The sequence below is a fragment of the Rattus norvegicus genome, chromosome 7 (assembly GCF_021556685.1).
Source record: "Rattus norvegicus strain SHRSP/BbbUtx chromosome 7, alternate assembly SHRSP_T2T, whole genome shotgun sequence".
Lineage (NCBI taxonomy): Eukaryota > Metazoa > Chordata > Mammalia > Rodentia > Muridae > Rattus > Rattus norvegicus.
The window spans coordinates 41,216,658-41,237,570 of NC_141540.1; the positions used below are offsets into that span (position 1 = coordinate 41,216,658).

At 39.4% G+C, this 20,913-nt stretch overlaps 1 long non-coding RNA gene and 1 pseudogene across 1 annotated transcript in view; both read right to left on the bottom strand.

Moving 5' to 3' along the window:
* Nucleotides 1–18,008, bottom strand: part of Taldo1-ps2 (transaldolase 1, pseudogene 2) — a 43,728-nt pseudogene extending 25,720 nt beyond the window's left edge.
* The window catches only part of LOC148004638 (uncharacterized), a 266,612-nt gene that overhangs the window by 142,098 nt on the left and 103,601 nt on the right, over nt 1–20,913 (bottom strand). The window lies entirely within an intron of this gene.

Here is a 20,913-nt window from a genome sequence, read left to right on the forward strand (position 1 = left end):
CAGTCAGCAGGAGCAGGAAGCCGAGGAATCCTATCTTTAAGCCCAAACGTGAACTGGAGAGAACAAACTCCAAGTGGCTCTGAGCTCTCAAACCTCACTCCCACTGATACCCTTGTTTCAGAAAGACTCCCCCAATGAGGGCTCTATAACCTTCCTGAACACTGACAGCAGCTAGAAACTAAATATTCAAATACTTGAGTCCATGGGAGATATTCTTTTATTCATATCACTCCGGTAACTCAATCAATTGTTCAGCAGGCATAGTATTAAAGACTGAATCAATGCCACATACTAGTTTGGTATATTGAGAAATTTTTAGTCATATCCTATATAGTTATATAATGATTATGATTAGAAATATTGGGGGAGATCTTCCTGGTTGCTCCGCCGTGGAGAGCTTGTAGGCAGCAACCCACGAGCAAACGTGAGCCTCGGGACCACAGGTAAGACCAACTTTTCTGCTGCAAGTGACCTGCCTGGTGAACTCAGGACACACAAAGGCAAAATTTCTCTAGGACCAGCACTTCCAGTGTTTACCAGGAGTCCCAAACCCATGGATCTTGGCCCGCAGCAGCTCTCTGCTCCCAAACCCCGTGGGAGAGAGACCACACCACCTGGTCAGGTGGGCACTCCTGAGGCTGCAGAGCTGAAGAGACCACCAACACTGCCCACCCCTGCTCACATCCCTGGCCCAAGAGGAAACTGTATATCACCTCTGGGTTCCCGTAGAGGAGGGCCCAGGAGCAGCAGGCCTGCTGCATCTGAGACACCACCAGAACCTGAAGGGACCGACCGGATAAACAGTTCTCTGGACCCAAATCCCGTGGGAGGGAGAGCTAAACCTTCAGAGAGGCAGACATGCCTGGGAAACCAGAAGAGACTGCACTCTGCACACATCTCTGACGCCAGAGGAAAACACCAAACGCCATCAGGAACCCTGGTGCACAGAAGCTGCCGGAAAGGGTGGGGCAGATCTTCCTGGTTGCTGCCGCCTAGGAGAGCTCGTAGGCAGCACCCCACGAGCAAACTTGAGCCTCGGAACCACAGGTAAGACCAACTTTTCTGCTGCAAGTGACCTGCCTGGTGAACTCAAGACACAGGCCCACAGGAACAGCTGAAGGCCTGTAGAGAGGAAAAACTACACGCCCAAAAGCAGAAACTCTGTCCCCATAACTGGCTGAAAGAAAACAGGAAAACAGGTCTACAGCACTCCTGACACGCAGGCTTATAGGACAGTCTAGCCACTGTCAGAAATAGCAGAACAAAGTAACACTAGAGATAATCTGATGGCGAGAGGCAAGCACAGGAACCCAAGCAACAGAAACCAAGACTACATGGCATCATCGGAGTCCAATTCTCCCACCAAAGCAAACACAGAATATCCAAACACACCAGAAAAGCAAGATCTAGTTTCAAAATCATATTTGATCATGATGCTGGAGGACTTCAAGAAAGACATGAAGAACTCTCTTAGAGAAACACAGGAAAACATAAACAAGTAGAAGCCTACAGAGAGGAATCACAAAAATCCCTGAAAGAATTCCAGGAAAACATAAACAAACAAGTAGAAGCCTATAGAGAGGAATCACAAAAATCCCTGAAAGAATTCCAGGAAAACACAATCAAACCATTGAAGGAATTAAAAATGGAAATAGTAGTAATCAAGAAAGAACACATGGAAACAACCCTGGATATAGAAAACCAAAGGAAGAGACAAGGAGCCGTAGATACAAGCATCACCAACAGAATACAAGAGATAGAAGAGAGAATCTCAGGAGCATAAGATTCCATAGAAATCATTGACTCAACTGTCAAAGATAATGTAAAGCAGAAAAAGCTACTGGTCCAAAACATACAGGAAATCCAGGACTCAATGAGAAGATCAAACCTAAGGATAATAGGTATAGAAGAGAGTGAAGACTCCCAGCTCAAAGGACCAGTAAATATCTTCAACAAAATCAAGAAGAAAACTTCCCTAACCTAAAAAAAGAGATACCCATAGGCATACAAGAAGCCTACAGAACTCCAAATAGATTGGACCAGAAAAGAAACACCTCCCGACACATAATAGTCAAAACACCAAATGCACAAAATAAAGAAAGAATATTAAAAGCAGTAAGGGAAAAAGGTCAAGTAACATATAAAGGCAGACCTATCAGAATCACACCAGACTTTTCGCCAGAGACTATGAAAGCCAGGAGATCCTGGACAGATGTCATACAGACCCTAAGAGAACACAAATGCCAGCCCAGGTTACTGTATCCTGCAAAACTCTCAATTAACGTAGATGGAGAAACCAAGATATTCCATGACAAAACCAAATTTACACAATATCTTTCTACAAATCCAGCACTACAAAGGATAATAAATGGTAAAGCCCAACATAAGGAGGCAAGCTATACCCTAGAAAAAGCAAGAAACTAATCGTCTTGTCAACAAAACAAAGAGAAGGAAAGCACACAAATATAACCTCACATCCAAATATGAATATAACGGGAAGCAATAATCACTATTCCTTAGTATCTCTCAACATCAATGGCTTCAACTCCCCAATAAAAAGACATAGATTAACAAACTGGATACGCAACGAGGACCCTGCATTCTGCGGCCTAGAGGAAACACACCTCAGAGACAAAGACAGACACTACCTCACAGTGAAAGGCTGGAAAACAACTTTCCAAGCAAATGTTCGGAAGAGGAAGCTGGAGTAGCCATTCTAATATCAAATAAAATCAATTTTCAACTAAAATTCATCAAAAAAGATAAGGAAGGACACTTCATATTCATCAAAGGAAAAATCCACCAAGATGAACTCTCAATCCTAAATATCTATGCCCCAAATACAAGGGCACCTATATACGTAAAAGAAACCTTATTAAAGCTCAAAACACACATTGCACCTGACACAATAATAGTAGGAGATTTCAACACCCCACTCTCATCAATGGACAGATCATGGAAACAGAATTTAAACAGAGACGTAGACAGACTAAGAGAAGTCATGAGCCAAATGGACTTAACGGATATTTATAGAACATTCTATCCTAAAGCAAAAGGATATACCTTCTTCTCAGCTCCTCATGGTACTTTCTCCAAAATTGACCATATAATTGGTCAAAAAACGGGCCTCAACAGGTACAGAAAGATAGAAATAATCCCATGCGTGCTATCAGACCACCACGGCCTAAAGCTGGTATTCAATAACAATAAGGGAAGAACGCCCACATATACGTGGAAGTTGAACAATACTCCACTCAACGATAACCTGGTCAAGGAAGAAATAAAGAAAGAAATTAAAGACTTCTTATAATTTAATGAAAATGAAGGTACAACATACCCAAACTTATGGGACACAATGGAAGCTGTGCTAAGAGGAAAACTCATAGCTCTGAGTGCCTGCAGAAAGAAACAGGAGAGAGCATATGTCAGCAGCTTGACAGCACTCCTAAAAGCTCTAGAACAAAAAGAAGCAAACACACCCAGGAGGAGTAGAAGACAGGAAATAATCAAACTCAGAGCTGAAATCAACCAAGTAGAAACAAGAAGGAGCTAGAAAGAATCAACAGAACCAAAAGTTAGTTCTTTGAGAAAATCAACAAGATAGATAAACCCTTAGCCAGACTAATGAGAGGACACAGAGAGTGTATCCAAATTAACAAAATCAGAAATGAAAAGGGAGACATAACTACAGATTCAGAGGAGATTAAAAAAATCATCAGATCTTACTATAAAAGCCTATATTCAACAAAACTCGAAAATCTACAGGAAATGGACAATTTCCTAGACACATAGCAGGTACCAAAGTTAGATCAGGAACAGATAAACCAGTTAAACAACCCCAGAACTCCTAAGGAAATAGAAGCAGTCATTAAAGCTCTCCCTACCAAAAAGAGCCCAGGTCCAGACGGGTTTAGTGCAGAATTCTATCAGACCTTCATAGAAGACCTCATACCAATACTATCCAAACTATTCCACAAATTGAAACAGATGGAGCACTACCGAATTCCTTCTATGAAGCCACAATTACTCTTATACCTAAACCACACAAAGACCCAACAAAGAAAGAGAACTTCAGACCAATTTCCCTTATGAATATTGACGCAAAAATACTCAATAAAATTCTGGCAAACCGAATCCAAGAGCACATCAAAACAATCATCCACCATGATCAAGTAGGCTTCATCCTAGGCATACAGGGATGGTTTAATATACGGAAAACCATCAACGTGATCCATTATATAAACAAACTGAAAGAACAGAACCACATGATCATTTCATTAGATGCTGAGAAACATTTGACAAAATTCAACACCCCTTCATGATAAACAGCCTGGAAAGAATAGGAATTCAAGGCCCTTACCTAAACATAGTGAAAGCCATATACAGCAAAACAGTTGCTAACATTAAACTAAATGGAGAGAAACTTGAAGCAATCCCACTAAAATCAGGGACTAGACAAGGCTGCCCACTCTCTCCCTACTTATTCAATATAGTTCTTGAAGTTCTAGCCAGAGCAATCAGACAACAAAAGGAAATCCAAAGGGGATACAGATTGGTAAAGAAGAAGTCAAAATATCACTATTTGCAGATGATATGATAGTATATTTAAGTGATCCCAAAAGTTCCACCAGAGAACTACTAAAGCTGATAAACACCTTCAGCAAAGTGGCTGGGTATAAAATTAACTCAAATAAATCAGTAGCCTTCCTCTACACAAAAGAGAAACAAGCCGAGAAAGAAATTAGGGAAACGACACCCTTCATAATAGACCCAAACAATATAAAGTACCTCGGTGTGACTTTAACCAAACAAGTAAAAGATCTGTACAATAAGAGCTTCAAGACTCTGAAGAAAGAAATTGAAGAAGACCTCAGAAAATGGAAAGATCTCCCATGCTCATGGATTGGCAGGATTAATATAGTAAAAATGGCCATTCTACCAAAAGCGATCTACAGATTCAATGCAATCCCCATCAAAATACCAATCCAGTTCTTCAAAGCGCTAGACAGAACAATTTGCGAATTCATCTGGAATAACAAAAAATCCAGGATAGCTAAAACTATCCTCAACAATAAAAGGACTTCAGGGGGAATCACTATCCCTGAACTCAAGCAGTATTACAGTGCAATAGTGATAAAAACTGCATGGTATTGGTACAGAGACAGACAGATAGACCAATGGAACAGAATTGAAGACCCAGAAATGAACCCACATACCTATGGGCACTTGATTTTTGACAAGGGAGCCAAAACCATTCAATGGAAAAAAGATAGCATTTTCAGCAAATGGTGCTGGTTCAACTGGAGGTCAACATGTAGAAGAATGCAGGTCGATCCATGCTTATCACCCTGTACAAAGCTTAAGTCCAAGTGGATCAAGAACCTCCACATCAAACCAGATACACTCAAACTAATAGAAGAAAAACTAGGGCAGCATTTCGAACACATGGGCACTGGAAAAAATTTCCTGAACAAAACACCAATGGCTTATGCTCTAAGATCAAGAATCGACAACTGGGATCTCATAAAACTGCAAAGCTTCTGTAAGGCAAAGGACACTGTGGTTAGGACAAAACGGCAACCAACAGATTGGGAAAAGATCTTTACCAATCCTACAACAGATAGAGGCCTTATATCCAAAATATACAAAGAACTCAAGAAGTTAGACCGCAGGGAGACAAATAACCGTATTAAAAACTGGGGTTCAGAACTAAACAAAGAATTCACAGCTGAGGAATGCCGAATGGCTGCGAAACACCTAAAGAAATGTTCAACATCTTTAGTCATAAGGGAAATGCAAATCAAAACAACCCTGAGATTTCACCTCACACCAGTGAGAATGGCTAAGATCAAAAACTCAGGTGACAACAAATGCTGGCGAGGATGCAGAGAAAGAGGAACACTCCTCCATTGTTGGTGGGATTGCAGACTGGTAAAACCATTTTGGAAATCAGTCTGGAGGTTCTCAGAAAATTGGACATTGAACTGCCTGAGGATCCAGCTATACCTCTCTTGGGCATATACCCAAAAGATGCCCCAACATATAAAAAAGACACGTGCTCCACTATGTTCATTGCAGCCTTATTTATAATAGCCAGAAGCTGGAAAGAACCCAGATGCCCTTCAACAGAGGAATGGATACAGAAAATGTGGTACATCTACACAATGGAATATTACTCAGCTATCAAAAACAGTGACTTTATGAAATTCGTAGGCAAATGGTTGGAACTGGAAAATATCATCCTGAGTGAGATAACCCAATCACAGAAAAACACACATGGTATGTACTCATTGATAAGTGGCTATTAGCCCAAATGCTTGAATTACCCTAGATGCCTAGAACAAATGAAACTCAAGACGGATGATCAAAATATGAATGCTTCACTCCTTCTTTAAAAGGGGAACAAGAATACCCTTCGCAGGGAATAGAGAGGCAAAGATTAAAACAGACACAGAAGGAACACCCATTCAGAGCCTGCCCCACATGTGGCCCATACATATACAGCCATCCAATTAGACAAGATGGATGAAGCAAAGAGGTGCAGGCCAACAGGAGCTGGATGTAGATCGCTCCTGAGAGACACAGCCAGAATACAGCAAATACAGAGGCGAATGCCAGCAGCAAACCACTGAACTGAGAATAGGACCCCCGTTGAAGGAATCAGAGAAAGAACTAGAAGAACTTGAAGGGGCTCGAGACCCCTTATGAACAACAATGCCAAGCAACCAGAGCTTCCAGGGACTAAGCCACTACCTAAAGACTATACATGGACTGACCCTGGACTCTGACCTCATAGGTAGCAATGAATATCCTAGTAAGATCACCAGTGGAAGGGGAAGCCCTGGGTCCTGCTAAGACTGAACCCCCTGTGAACGTGATTGCTGGGGGCAGGGCGGCAATGGGGGGAGGGTGGGAAGGGGAACACCCATAAAAAGGGGAGGGGGAGGGATTAGGGGGATGGTGGCCTGGAAACTGGGAAAGGGAATAACATTCGAAATGTAAATAAGAAATACTCAAGGTAATAAAAAAAATATATATAAAAATTAAGAAAACTGTCAGTAATGTACACTGTGGGTTCTGATGTCTGGTTATCTTCAAATAACCCTTCGAGGATGCTGCCTTTATTCTCATTTATTAGGTTTGGAAAATGTAGCTCATATTTAAGAAAGCTGCTTGGAGTCACCTGGAGTTTAAATGTAGAAGCCCAGGTTTCCTGAGTGCACCTCAGGGAACTTTCCACAAGTTAGAGGAGCTAGGGAAGAATGGGTAGCTTTATCTTTTCCGGATGTGCGCTCACTGATTTGCTGGGAGTTCTAAGCAGTTCAGAGAATGGCTCTGAACCATGCAATGACACACAGTCAATAAGCATTCAGGGCACCCTGAATTGTTCAGAGGCCTAAATGGGTAAATACTCTTCACATTTTAAATGATCGTGAAAACATTTGCATTCTGATATTAATATTTATTGATTTTTTTTGAGGCCCGATGAATAGTTTTCACGATAATTCCTCAATCTTCAGAGAAAAACCTGCATTCATAAATAACAAATTATGTCATTATCCACATCTGCTCTCATTTTCTATAGGCTTCAAAATCTCTATTCATTATGGGAGCCAAAAGAAGTGGGTACCCACCGGTGTCTCCATCAAATTCTGGCCCGTCTTCCTGCACATAATTTTTATTTGAGAATGCAATGCTTATTCAAAGTAAATACGGGGCACACTAAACTATGTGATTAACATGCAATGAGTCTCAGATTCCATTTACTTATGGAAATCGAGTCAAATCTAACATGCTAGCAACACCATTGTGAGGTCAGCCTCCTGATGAGGCCATTGGAGCTGCAGGAGTTACCACTCTAATACCACATTAGCACATCATTAGCCTGAACTGTGCCACAGCAGTATGAAAATTAGACATTTTCATTTTTCAAAAGAGACAATAGTAACTTCCCCTGCTTCTTGCATCCATTTTTTGAGATGGGGTTGTTGATGGAAGATGCATAAAATCAAGTAATATTTGAAATTATTAACAAGTAGCTTTCTTAAAGGATGTATGCCTTTGGAAACTAAATTTTATATATATATATATATATATATATATATATATATATATATATATATATATGTGTGTGTGTGTGTGTGTGTGTGTGTGTGTGTGTGTCCTAGTTTATGAAAATTTTTGTATACTTTTGTTAGTCTTTTTTGATGTAAGATGGCTCAGAAATAATCATACAAAGCCTTTTTATCTTAGATTAAAGTTACTGGCTGAAACCATTATTAAAAAAAAAAAAAAAAAACAAATGAGTGACTATAAAAGCCCTTCATCTGTGAGCAGCTGGCAAAATTCTCTTTCTAAAGCTTAGCATATTTTTATTTTACTTTTGATTTTAATTTCGAGTTGTGTAATATTTTGTAACTCTAAACACACTGCAACACCTATTAGAGGTCTGTAATGTAACCGCTGTGAATGGCCAGAGCCAACGCTTGTATCTTCATTTATAAATTAAGGAACCGGACTTTGGTGGTTCCTGGAGTCCATAATTCATTCCCCTTATTTTCCTACTGCAGGGCATTGGGAGAACTCGCTGGCTGTTCAATGCCTCCCTTGCTACATTTAAACAATTGGAGTAACCAGTCAACATTTCTCACAAAAAGAAGACTGAGCAAACCCACACCAATCCATTTGTGGTACGCTTAGGACACGGCATCTCTCTATAGATGTGCACTTGCTAACTTCATCCTTATTAATGTAAAAACATCCATAAAAATAATTTATAGAACAACATTACAGACCGCAAGCATTTCTATAATTACAGTTTGACGCCGAGTGTCACTTCTCTTTTTTAAGATTAATTTATCTGTTCACGATTGTTTCTTCTTCTTCTCACACCCAGGGTTCAGTTCCTTTCTTGACAACATGTGCACCTTGGTGTTCTATATGTAGACCCTTGTGGAGCAAGCTGCTTGCCTTTGCAAGACAGGGTTTGATCTTATATTCGTTCCCATGTGTCAGTTTTGCCGGGAGGAGACGCTCACCATCGGCAATATGGACTTTGATGCTGGGTTGATTGCCTCTGCTTGGAAAGGCCCCTCCTGTCTTCCCAACAGTGTTTAGCATCCTCTGTCAAGCCCTGCTCTACTGTCCACTGACTATTAGGAACCAGTATATGAAGACTTAAATATTCTGTTTGGAACTTGGCAGGTCCTTTAAGCTGGACCCTCATGCATTTATTTACCGAAGCAAATGATCAAAATACAACTATTTCACCATTTCCTCTTCTACTGCCCTCTGCAACACTTATTAAACATATTTTAGAATAACTCATCCTGTAATTTGAGTCTTGCAAAGCTTCTTTGGTGTATTTTTTCCATCATTTGAAGTTTTCATTAAATATTTCACCTGCATTCTGGGTGGTTTTCTTTGATCTATATTTACATATTCTCTCTTTAGCTGTGCCCGCTCTAATTTTATTTCAGGAATGTCTACTTCCTTTATTGAAAATTGTCTATCCTTTCTTTTTTAAATAATTGATTTGTTTAATATTATTTTTCTGTTCTTCATCTTCTTGAACATTTAAACGCTTCAATTTAAAATTGCCATCTCTATGCATATTCTTTGAGTATGATTTCTTATCTTTACTTCTCTTCTGATCCTTCCCCATTCGGTCTCCTTTGAGTATTTCACTATTTCCCCTGCTGTGAACACAGTTTGGAATGGACCATATTATTACAGTGTCATAAGTGGTACCTACTTTCTGCCAGCCAACATCATGATATCCAGTGAAGACAAGAGTTGCAGACCAATGTTTGCTCATGCTCTTGGCTTGGAGGCGCCATATTGCCCGAGCTATGTAGGAATTCAAGCTCTGTGGGGGTTATAGGCTCAGGACTACAGGCTTTGGTGGTTGACTGTGTTTTTACTTACACTCTTCAAAGATCCCCACTCTTGCTTGCTGGGATAAAAAGCAATTCTAAAAGGAAAGGGAGCCATTAGGTCATCTCTCGTTAGAGAAGCAGCATCCAGTTGAACATCCTGGTTTCTCTTCATGGTTCTTGCTTCATAATCCTTCTGAGTGGGATCAAAGCTTTCTCCCTGTGGAAGCAATAGATTGGTGGTGTTTCCCTGAAGGTTCTAGTGTTTTACTAGACAGTTGTCTTAGGATGATATTTTTCCAACTTTTAACTAATTTTCCTTCCTTCGTGTTCAAATTAAGATATGACATTTTAAGACAAAAGAAAGAAAAGGAACAATAGCAGTAGTAAAAACATGACTTGCACTCTTAAATGAAGCATTGGTTTTAGATGTTTTTTTCCCATGGGCCTTCAGGCTATTTTGTCCAAATTTATCTTCTCTTATGTAACTGAGGTGACACCAAATATATTTTCAAAATTCACCTTTGTAACTGTATTATGATGTAAGCCTGTTACAGTGTGTGGTGTGAAAGATTCTGAAAAAGCCTTCTGGTGCAAACACTCTTAGGCTCATGGCCCACTAAGGAGGTCTGACATTTGGGCTTTGGACATTTGACTTGTATGAGTCTGTGAAAAAGAAAGAAAGAAAAATGTTAAAAATTAATTTTAGAATCACCGTGTGTTAAAATTTATGTTATGGTTAATAAAATTATTATTAATTTTTTTAAAAGCTCACGAACAACCGAGAACTCCAGAAACAAACGATTCCTATGTTTCAAAGTGTGCTCTGTTTCTAGTAATGTGATAAACTTGCCTGCCCAGTTGCTCTGTCATCCTTGAGACGTGAACTGTCTCTGACCAGAGTATCCATGCGGTATATACTACCTACCCATTAGTTATTTATTAGTCTCCTTGATTATCAGACTGTCGTGTCACAATGCTTGTGTTCAAGTACCACTTGTGTAATTCCTTAACACTGTGTCACAATGCTCATGCTACTCATCTAGCTTCATCTGAACATGTTGATATTGTACCTACATTATCAGAGAAGTAAAGGTGAACATGAAATGAACTGTATTTTGAATGATACAGCCCATTCATATAACTTTATTGTAATAAATTGGTATACGTGGTAGCCTGGATGACAATGACCCTCATAGGATCATAGATTTGAATGCTGTCCTGATATCAGGAAATGGCACTATTTAAAAGGATTAGGAGATGTGGCCTTGTTGGAGGGAGTGCTGGGGTTGGACTTTTAGATTTCAAAATACCCAAGCAAGGCCTAGTGGTGCTCTCTTTTCCTGCTGCCCACAGACCTGGTTGTAGAACTCTCAGCTACTTGTCTAGCACAATCTCTGTCTGCGCGCCATCATGCTTCCTGCTGTGATGATGATGGACTAAGTCTACGAAACCGTATGCCTGCCACCACTAAATGTTTACCTTCATAAGACTTGTTGTTGTGATCATGGTGTCTCTTTACGGTAGTAGAACATTAAGTCAATATAAATTTCTATTTTTATTATTATTATAGTTATTATTATTGTATTATGATCTTACTATTTTTAATCTGTAAATCAAACTTTATTACATGTATATGAAAAAAATCACCTAAGGTGTAACTTTGTTCTCCATTTAATTCACCTATGTGCTTTTTTGTTGTTGTTGTTGTTTGATATGGTCAACTTCTTGGTATGGTATGCTGAATGCCTGGTCTGTGACAAGTGTCAAAAACACTTGTTGAATGAAAATATGCTGAAAATAGTCTTATGAATACAATTAGGACCAGGAACTTCTCTGAATATACAACATTTAGTATTTTATGATGATGTATATTGCACATGTCTTTAAGAGACTACAGTGCTAATAAAAAATCCTTATCATGACATAAATTATTTTTTTATTTCATATTCTTTTTATTTTTGAAATTAAAATATAATTATATAATTTTCCTACCCCCACAATGTCTTCCTTTTTTCTCTTTCAAATTAATGACCTCTTTACTTAAAGACATAAATACAACCTGCTGTCTGTACAATGTTTCATATGTGTATATGATTTCCAGGCTGGCCACTTGAGGCTAGCTCAGAGGTTCTTTATTGGAGAAGTCTATTTCTCCTGCTGTCCACATTCCTTAGTGGCCTGTCAGTGTTTGTCTGATGCTAAGGTCCCATGAGAGTTCCACTTTCCATGTTATTGGAAATTGGCATTGTTCTTGTACAGGTCATGTTTAAGCAGCCATGTTGGTAAGACTCTATGATGTAGTTTCTCAGACATTTCTAGGAGGTATAATCTTGCCCGAGACTTCCTATTTCTTTGGCTATTACAATCTTTCTGCCTCTCTTTTGTGCTGATCCCTAAGCCTTGGGTGCAGGAATTGTGGATACATCAGTTGACATTTGCCATCGTAAGGTCAATTGTTTTCTGTATTTTTTTTAAACCCGTTGTGGTCTCATGTAATGGTTTCTTCTATTGCAAAGTGAACTTTCTTTAATGGGAGGTGAGCACTATACTTATATGTGAAATAAGGGCAAATATTTAGAATATAGTTGGAGATATACTGCTTTGGTAAGGTGGCAGTAGTAGATCCTTCTCTAAGATCCGTGACTATACTAGCCATTAGTGTCCAACTATGTTTCCAGTACCAGGTATAATTTCCATAATTTCAAGAACTACTGGTCACTTCCAGATTGTGTGTGACCCTATTTCATGCTTAGGGTTATGGCATCATGTTGCTCATTGCTGTGGTTTATAGGTATCATAGCCAGGTAGGGCTGACTATGGGTTACATTCCTTCCTTAGAAGCTTATATCACAACTTCTGGTACCGTGAAAGGGTAGCCTTCTGAGAAGAGGCTTTCTGATTAAATCCAGTTTAAAACAAAACAAAACAAAACATGAAGCTCAAATCCAACATTCTTTAAGCTTAAATCCAAAGGTTTTTTTTATTATAACTTTTATTTCTACTCAGATCTTTAAAAATCAATGCAAGTTCTTAGAATCATAATGTCGCTATTGTTAAACTACATGCATAAAATTCAAATATGGAACAGAGTGGGTTTTTTTTCAAAGAACATTGTAAAAAAATGGGTCTGATATTTAGCTAGAAAATACTTTTGAAAAACAGGCAGAAATTCTTCATGGTCACTTCATAATCTTTTTTTTTTTTTTTTTTTTTTTGCTTTAACTTTCGAAGGAATATAAGGAAGAAATTGGTTTTGCAATAGGGAAATTCCACAGAGAAACTAATTTTTATCCAGGAAAAACGTAATAACATTTCAATAGAACTTTAGCTGTTAATACAAGGAAGAGGTAAAAATGTAGCCAAAAAACTTTAAAACCAGCATTAGCTGCAGGAAATGGAATTGATCTTTGAAGACACTTGCTGATGCTGTAATCTTCTTTCCAAGCCTGGGCCATGTACACTTTCATAAAAAAGGACACTGAATAAATCTATTTAAAAAGGTTTGAATGTCCCGTGTTAGTCTTTTTTTTTTTTTTTTTTTTTTGTCGCTGTGACAAAAGGACAACTTAGTGGAGGAATGGAGGAAAGACTTGCTTTGGCTCATGGTTTCATAGATTTCAGTCTCTGGTGTGCTGAATCTGTTGCTTCTAGACCTGCAGCAAGGCAGAAGCCTAGAAGCCTTGGGGGAAGAACATGATTGTGAAACCCTGCTTCCCTCAAGGCCTCAAAAAACCAGAGACACACAAAGGGAATGTTAGAATAGGATATACCGGTCAAGGCTTGTTACCGTCTACCCACGGTCTCTAATCAAGAGCAATCTTCCATAGTTTCTAGCACCTTCCATTAGCACCATCATATTTATGAACCCATCAGTGGATATTACACTGATTAGGTCAGTTCCTACACAAACCAATTACTTTCCTAAGCTTATCCCTGATTATTGCACCAGTGGACCTAAGTCTTCAACACACCAGTCTTTTGGAAAGACAAACCATATCATGCTTACTTTTCCCCCAGTATAAAAATGTAATAGCTCTTCTGCTTGAAAGTATAGCATTTTCCATAGGCACACAGATGAAATTAGTGATGTGCCACTAACTGCTTGTTGTCACTAGGCTATAAATATAGGTCATTGACATGACCCCAAATAGATAAGGGAAGGGCATAGAGCTTGGTGCTATAAAAATAACATTTCAGAGTAGAATTTTGTGGGTTTGAAGCTGAAGTCAAATGTTAAAATTTCTGTGTGCCTATGCTTCTTACCCTGAAGATGAATATAAGGCCTCCCTCACAGAGTCCTGATTAGCATTAAATGAAGTAAAATATTGATTTCAAAGGACTTGCTCCTTGGTATGGACTTCACCTGGGAGTTTGGTAGAAATGCCAAATCTCGGGCCTCACTTATGAGGTCTTAGGTATGAGGCCCAGCAATGTACACTTCAGGAAGCACTCCAGATGACTCAGATGACAAAAGTTAAAAGCTACATGTCAATGTGCCACGATGCTCTTCTGTGGTGCTGTAGCACCAAGGTACCTGCAAATCCTAAGAGCAACTTTATCCTTTGCTTTGATGAGCACAGTTAATGTGCAAGTGTAGATTAGAAAACACTGTCTACAAACAGTAAAACAAAGGCACTTCACTGTTCCCAGACCCCACATGACCTGAGTAATAAACACCGTGTTATTTCCCCATGGTTGGACATTGTTCCTTAATGAGATACTGGTGATCTCAGATGGTCACACCTGTGGCAAGAGGACAAGAGACATAGGGAGCAAGTACTCAAAGAAGGAAGCTTGCAGCTGAAAGCTGCCTCTCATGTCCCTAGGAGCCATCTCCTACAACATGATGGCCTACAGGGAGCTGGCTTATGTGTACAAGATGAAGCAGACATACATCTTCCTGTTGTTAAGACAAATGGAGTGAGATTAAAAGGATTCTTGTCTAGCTTCCAATGGACTACACTCTGAAGCCCTTGTGGCAGGCTCAGTTCAACAGATTAGAATATGTTCCATGCCAAACATTGCCTTAAATTTTAGATATCATGGCCATGCATAATTAAGCTGATGCTTCTCATTGGCAGAAATACCATGGAGGGACTAGGTTGCCCCAAGTTGTGAAGACAATACTCATCAGAGGTAGAACCCGAGGACCCCCTTGGTGTTGTGGTATTGGCCACTTTCTTGATGCTGTTGCTTTCTGTGGTTTGAATGAGAGTAAGGACCCATGAGAGTACACTCGCTCTTTCAAGGATTCTCATCTGATGAGTGTATATCATTTTCTTTTGTTCCTTCCCTTTTCTGTCAACAGCCTCTTCCTACCTCCATCCATGAGGTACTAGCAGTGGAGTCTTGACAGCCATTTTGATCAAGGAGACCTTGCCTGTCTAGCCAGAGAATTATTGATTATGGCAAAAAATTAGGTCAACTACTATTGTTTGATGTGTTGGATCTCCACTAACATTCAGGTTGCAGAGAGAGACAGAAGTTGCAGAGTTCGTGGTAAATAAAGGTGGATGATCAAAGGTGATGTCTCAATATTCCAGTTTGGGGTTCAAGTTCCCTTCTGAAGCTCTGTTTCTTAAGACATCCTCTTATCTATGCCATTGACCCCCATGTTTAGACTTAATCTAGATTCACTTATTATGTGGTTATAATCAAGTATCTCCTTGGTTGACAGCAGACATCAGTAGGTCTCTTGGCACCTACCATGTAAGGTTTTGTGCACATGAACTACTTTTTCTAGCACCTTGTCTCAGTCTATCCTGACATCTCCATTTCCTTATTCTTTCCTCTCAGTGATAAGGTTGGATAGTATATGCTCTCTTACATATTTACTTATTTTCTCCTCTCTCTCTCTCTCTCTCTCTCTCTCTCTCTCTCTCTCTCTCTCTCTCTCTTCCTACTTACATGTGCCTTTACCCTCCTCACCTCCATGACTGGTATATGGGTCTCTTCAATAGCAATGTTTTTTATTGGTTCTTTTTTTTTTTTTTGGAGCTGGGGACCGAACCCAGGGCCTTGTGCTTCCTAGGCAAGCGCTCTACCACTGAGCTAAATCCCCAACCCAGCAATGTTTTTTATATTTCATCAAGATCTGAGTTCTGAAATATCTTCCAGCAACCTTCCCCAAACATCCTTATTATGAGTTAAATTCATTATTCTAAGTAGTAAATTGCCTTACTAATTGTTTATAGAGTTAAGCCAGCTTTCGAATGTAATACCAAATCACTATGGCACAAACCCTGAAACTTAAGCTTAGTTCACTTTTCTGTTTTAATGCTTCCAATGTCACAACAGATACCAAGACCCATGTGCTCTGTGTCTCATCGCAAACACATAAAGGATGCTTAAAGCATTGCAAAAACCTAAGAGTAGAAAGATATCCACATCTTCTTCCATGCAGGAGAACCCTTACAGACCACTACACAAATAAGGATTCTTCTTTTTAAAAATCAACCGTTTGTTTTATCTGAATTTTGCTGCATGGAGCACATACAACACGTACCTCACTCTGTGTTCTCAATAGCTTTTTCTCCAATTTCTTTCCCTAAAGCCAATGTCACCAAACCTCTCCAACTGTTTGTATGAGGTGACTAACTGGGATTGTACAGTCTCCTGAAGTTGACCTTATTGCACAACATACTTGCAAAGTGCCCCTTTAGAACAGAACACAGTAGGTAGCATGTTAATTAAATATTAACCCACGAAGCCATGCTTCCGTTGCTAAAACCTCTATAATCTGGTTGGTTTCTCAGAATTTTCTTCACACATTATATTCTCCAGAATGGTTTAAAAGCAAGCTTTTGGGCAAGAATTTTATATTAATATGGTTTAAAATGCAAAAAGAAATAGGGGGTAGAGGTGAGAGTCTCTGTCTGCTGATGACTGGCAGAAGCATCGCTCACAAAGGAAAGAAAGGTAGAAAGAACTGGCCATCAATTTCAGACAAGCGGCAGAAGGAAAGAATATATTCACCACATCTTTATATCTTTCAGTGAAACTTTCATCCACAACACTGATCCCTCTGGCACTGAGAATATGTGTGTCATGTGACTAGTGAGACAAGCAGGCTGATCCAGACCAATCTATCATACATGCTAGCATGTTGGCTGTATCAAGAACTTACCTCACTTCCTTCATGCCAAGCCCAGACCACAGGAAGAAATAAGCCAGAGTCCTTGTCTGCTCTAACAGGAAGATATGGTTACCTGGCATGCTACTTCCTTTCCCTGAGACAGTACCATCAGGAAGCAGGCTCCACGTTTGCTCTTTGTGAACAGGAATTCTCAAATAACCCTCTGCTAATGAGTTGCGGCATGTAAATTAAGAAGTAGGATAAGAAATATGGGCCTTAGGTAGCTACCATCACAACAACAAGACTTCATTGAAGAACTGTTCACCTTCGATGTTTCTGCCACCCTCGTCCACCAGCTTAGTCACACATCCTACGGTTTTTTCTATATTCTTTTTATTAAGATGTGATACACAGCCCTTCTCCTTACAACCCATTCTCTCTGAAACCTAGAGTTCTACTCTCTTCCACTCTTCCTCCTTTTCCTGTAAACCAAGCCACATCACTTCTATTACTTTAGTTACTGCTGTTTCTTTCCTTCCCTGCCATGCTTTTCAAGCTAGTACATGTGATGCATATCCATTTCTTATTTATTTTTTAAAGTTACACTCTAATTTGTCTTCCACCGCAGCCCCTCTACCAAAGGTGTATCCATTAAGCCGAATAATCAGTCTGCTTGTGAAAATTTGAGGATCATTTCAAAGTCCTCATTTTAATGGATCTCTGGGTTGCATTCAATCTGGAAAAATCACTTCTTTTGTGAATATCTATTTGAATGGATTTTGTGGCCTGAGACTCTTACGATTTCCTGTGGAACTCTCTTTTATCTTTTTGTCTTGGGTCTTCATGTATTTCTCTTTCTTTTGACTCCGAAGTATCCTGGAGTATCCACAGTGGCACTGAACACAGTTGAATCTCTGGCCATTATTCAGAGGTGTGCCTGTTGTATCCAATCCTCCCTCTTCTGCATCCCATTTATCCTCTATGTCACTGTCAGAGTAACCAATATTCAACACATGTAAAGGCAGGCTGCTTCCTGGTTTACTGTCTGTGTCCATTCCTCGTGTCTAGATGGCAAAGTCATGTTGCTGCAATATAAGTTAGTGTCTCCATAACTCCTCTCCTCGTTTCTCTAGGGTCTTCTCTCACCATTTCCTGCTCTGTGTCTTAGTGCCTACAATTTCAGCATCCCTATTCTAATCAGCACATCTTTCTCATGCCTTCATGTAGGTCACAATACCACATCAGTGGGGGATGTTTGTGTTTCATTTGAAATCTCCACTGGATGACTGTAATGCTTGGGTGTGTGGTGTGTGTGTGTGTGTGTGTGTGTGTGTGTGTGTGTGTATGAACATATTCATAGTCACATTGTTCTTCCTGGGACTCTCTTTCCTCATTGAGATGAGCTTTGTTGAATTACTGGGAAACAATTTATAATTTATTTTAAAAATATCCTTGCCTCCTAGCAGAAGACTGGAATGAATAACTAAGCACTACATGGAATTTTGCTATTCCCATCTTCCTTTTTAATAAACACAAGTATACATTTATCTTCTGACACAGATAGTTTGTTTTAGTAACAATCGAGGTTGCCTTGCTCTTTTTAATTCCCCGGCGGATCATGAGTGTTGCTCATATTTTCCCATCTGTATTGGTGCTGGCAGATTAGGTTTTCAGGTCACTTTGGTCTTTATTCAAATCATTCAAGAAAAAGTTCAATAGGATGGATTCTATTGTAGAATTAACAAGTGGCATTCTTGAGTCTAGTGTCTTGTTTTTCTTATTTCACAATGATCAAAACAAGAACATCTTAACCCAATAGCTGTTCAGTTGCAGATTGGAATCATGCATGGATTATAGTTTATGCCTTCTCTCTCCTCTCTGTTACCCAGATACTTTGTGTTTTCTTTAAAAGATAATATAGAGTCAATCTGTCATGGAAACTTGTTGCAGCAAGTGTCCTAGTCTTTCTTCATGGATACATAGTGAAGGCTTATCAGGAGAGATCATAGAGACCACACAAGCCTTTACTTTTAAGGAAAACTATAATACTCTAATAACATGATCATTTTCTATTCATTGTACTAGAGTCCTATAAGAATAATTATCAATGATTTTTGGTTTACTCTCATTCCAAAGAAAAATAGTCCACACTAATTGCATTAAAGAAATATATAATTATATCATCTAAAATGGCATAGAGCATGTTGAAGAAAACAATAGTTTATAGTAATATCAGCGAAGCCTTTATCCACAGGGGAAACTGTAGAGCCATTAAAAACACTAATAATGCTCAGCTAGTGGCTCGAGAGCCCATTTCAATGAGACACACTTTTTTTTTTATCTCTTCCATTTCCACTGGAAGACGAAAACACTTGGTCTGTGCAACCATTGTTCCTGTTTTCCAGCCCAGACACTGAATGTCAGAGAATGTATCTGCATCCAGTGGGATACTACAGCCAATGAAGCCATACCTCCTTGGCCTGCCCAAATAGTGTCACCAATTGAGGAGCAAGCATTCAAGTACCTGAGGCTACAGGAGACATTTCTTGTTCAGACTGTTGAAATGGTAAGCAAGTTGTCCAAAGTAAAACAGTTATTATCAGTTATTATTTTAGGATATTTTATTCTAAAAATTTGCAAGAATATACTATGACAATTTATTGTCACAAATGCTCTTTTCATCCTAACACATAGCCATGGGCTTCTCAGAAAGCAGCACCATCCCCTTCAGTGCAGTGAGTGGGAGGTTCCCTTCGTAGGCATTGCTTTGGGTAATAGACAGAATACAACTATTAAAAGCCCTCTTGTGTGCAGAAGAAAATAAAATAGTTCTTGTTCTGTCTTCTTTTCATAATATAGTTTGTTGTGGATAGGCTTAGAGGAGAATTGGGAATGCAACAGACTTAATATTATCTTCCTCATTACGGCTGTCATCATTACCGCAATTATGACTGGAAATAATCTATTACTTTCCTAATATTTCTCCTTTGGTCCACAATGGGAACTTGGCTTTATTAATGCATTAGGAAAACAACATGGGGTTTTTCCTCTCCCTCTGCCTACGCCATCCTTACTCCATACACAGGAACCTGTGCATCATATGCCCACAGGATAGCAGGACCCAATGGGAACTTCCATGGAGCCTGCCCATATCTCATTTAAAATCATGTCTCTACTGTGTGCTAACCTTATTTCCATGCATTAAGTGAACCAGAAGCCATTACTTCTTCATTCAGTCCTAGTGACTAATTTGGACAAGAGGAATGTGGAATTTCTTAGATTGGCGATGGAAGTTGACTTGGAATTTCTGAATCCAGAATGAAAGGTAGCACTATGGCTCATCTGACTTTTCTTTCAAGGTTTATTTAAAGCCCCCTATGTGCCACACACACTATTGTAGGTGACAGAGATTCCATAGTAAACAAAACCATGGCAATGACTTTCCCCCCAAAGGAAACTGCATTCCATTCAGGGGAAAGAGACAAAACAGTAGTCAACTTATCTGTCACGAAAGAGAAATAAAGCAGAAATGAGTAGTAGGGTACCTAGTCTGTGTTTCCCTATTCATCTGCTATCTGAGATAGCAGTGTGGCATAGGAAGAAGAAAATGAGACTATGACAAGATGAACTCAGGGTCGAAGAAGGTAGTTAATATAGGATCTTTATTACCAAATAAAGAATTTGAGTTTTACCATGTGAGAAATAGGAAGTAAAGCTTTTTGAGCAGTGGAGCACCATGACCTGGTTTGTATATGAAGGCTCTGTATTTAGTGGATATAAGCAAAGGCATAGATGTAGGGAGGGTGGCTCAGGGAATCCTCTGAGTTCGGTAGAGAGATGAAGTCACTTAATTTAGAAGAGTAGTAGTAATGACAAGAAAACCCAGATACCTTTGTGGAAGAGGGCATTGTTGTGAAACAATGACATGGACATTGCAAATAAGACCCCTCCCCCAGAGGA